Here is a 1,625-nt window from a genome sequence, read left to right as displayed (position 1 = left end):
AGAGGTGAAAGAGGAATTCTTCAGGTGTTTCCACTGTCTGTGGCCAGTGAACCTGCTTCTGAATCTTCTTCACTTGTGTTTCCACCATACCTGTGGTGTTAATCCAGGTACGGCAGGCAGTACTGCCAATTGCATGCACTCCTCCCAGTTGGATTAAAAGAAAGTCTAGATAACTTCTGTCATCTGAAACAGCCTTCCTGAGGGAGCTGAGGGATGTCTGCTGGGCGGTCAAGGCAGTGACAGTGGAGGAAGCCATATCTGCCATGGTCAGGGACAGATTTCTTATCACTTTTTCCTGAGCACTGACTCTGATGCAGGGTCTCAAAGATCTCATAAAGGACATAAGCCCAGAGTCAGTTCTACCTCCTGGAAGGTTCCTAGTAAGTCTGGTGTATGGCTTTGGGCTGCAGGCCCAAATGGGGGCATCTCATTATTCCCAGGGGTGGTATCTTGGGGTACCCCCAGCATATGCAACATGCAAGATCCCTCTGTCTGACAGATTTTCAGGCATGACAATGCCCATCCTGTGGGTTACTGCCAGACCATCTGCAGAGAAAGATGTAGCCCTCGGCTGTACATAACATCCCTTTCCTCATTTTATTGTTCAATGGCCCATACATAGGGATAGATGCACTGGCTTTCACCAACCAAGTCCGATTGATGGCATAGTTGCATGAGCTCAGTTTCTTCCATACAATATTGTTCATGAATCCTACACAGAGGGCTAGTGGTAGTCTAGTCTTTGCTTTCATTATCACTACTGGGACAGTTCTAGTCCATGTAATCAAAGGAGTGTGTCCATGAAAGTACCTGCCCACCAAGGTTTTTTTAGTTGCGGTTGTGACATTTTGCCACAGAGTCAGTTAATAGGGCACTTCCGGTTCCCTGTCATGTGGCAGGTGCCAGATCCTTGCTCAGTAAGCCATGCTCAGGTGTTATTGCCTTACACTGTGACAATACTCAGGGAATAATGGTTGATACAGTTTGGTTGTGTCCCCGCCCAAATCTTGAACTGTAGCTCCCGTAATTCCCATGTGTCATGGGAAGGACCTGGTGGGAGGTAATTGAATCATGAGGGCGGGTTTTTTCCTGTGCTGTTTTCATGATAGTGAATGAGTCTCATGAGATCTGATGGTTTTATAAAGGGGAGTTCCCCTGCACACATTTTCTCTCTTGCCTGCCGCCATGTAAGACGTGCCTTTCTTCTCTTTCACCTTCTGTCATCATTGTGAGGCTTCCCCAGCCATGGAACTGGAATTCATTAAACCACTTTTTCTTTATAAATTACCCAGACTTGGGTATGTCTTTATTAGCAGCGTGAGAACAGATCAATGGTTTAGTTTACCACTGGCAGGAGAGAATTGCTGTGGTCTGTGACAGGAGGAGGTCCAGGGTGGCAGATCCAACACTTTGTCAGGTTGCCTGCCATGGCCACAGCTTGAAAGAGCCCACCAAAGCCCACCAAAGACACACTCAAGGCTTCTGCTGCCACATCCTTGTGGAAAAGCAGACTGACAGGTTCGTGCCCCACCCCTACCCCTCCCAGGGGGCCCAGGTGTTTCCTACCCATCAGATAAGAATTGGGCTGAGGTGGTATAGTGACCTAGCCTGTCTGTCCCTATCCT

Source organism: Mandrillus leucophaeus, unplaced genomic scaffold (genome assembly GCF_000951045.1).
Source record: "Mandrillus leucophaeus isolate KB7577 unplaced genomic scaffold, Mleu.le_1.0 Scaffold1291, whole genome shotgun sequence".
In the NCBI taxonomy this organism is placed as follows: domain Eukaryota; kingdom Metazoa; phylum Chordata; class Mammalia; order Primates; family Cercopithecidae; genus Mandrillus; species Mandrillus leucophaeus.
This window is presented reverse-complemented; position numbering follows the sequence as displayed.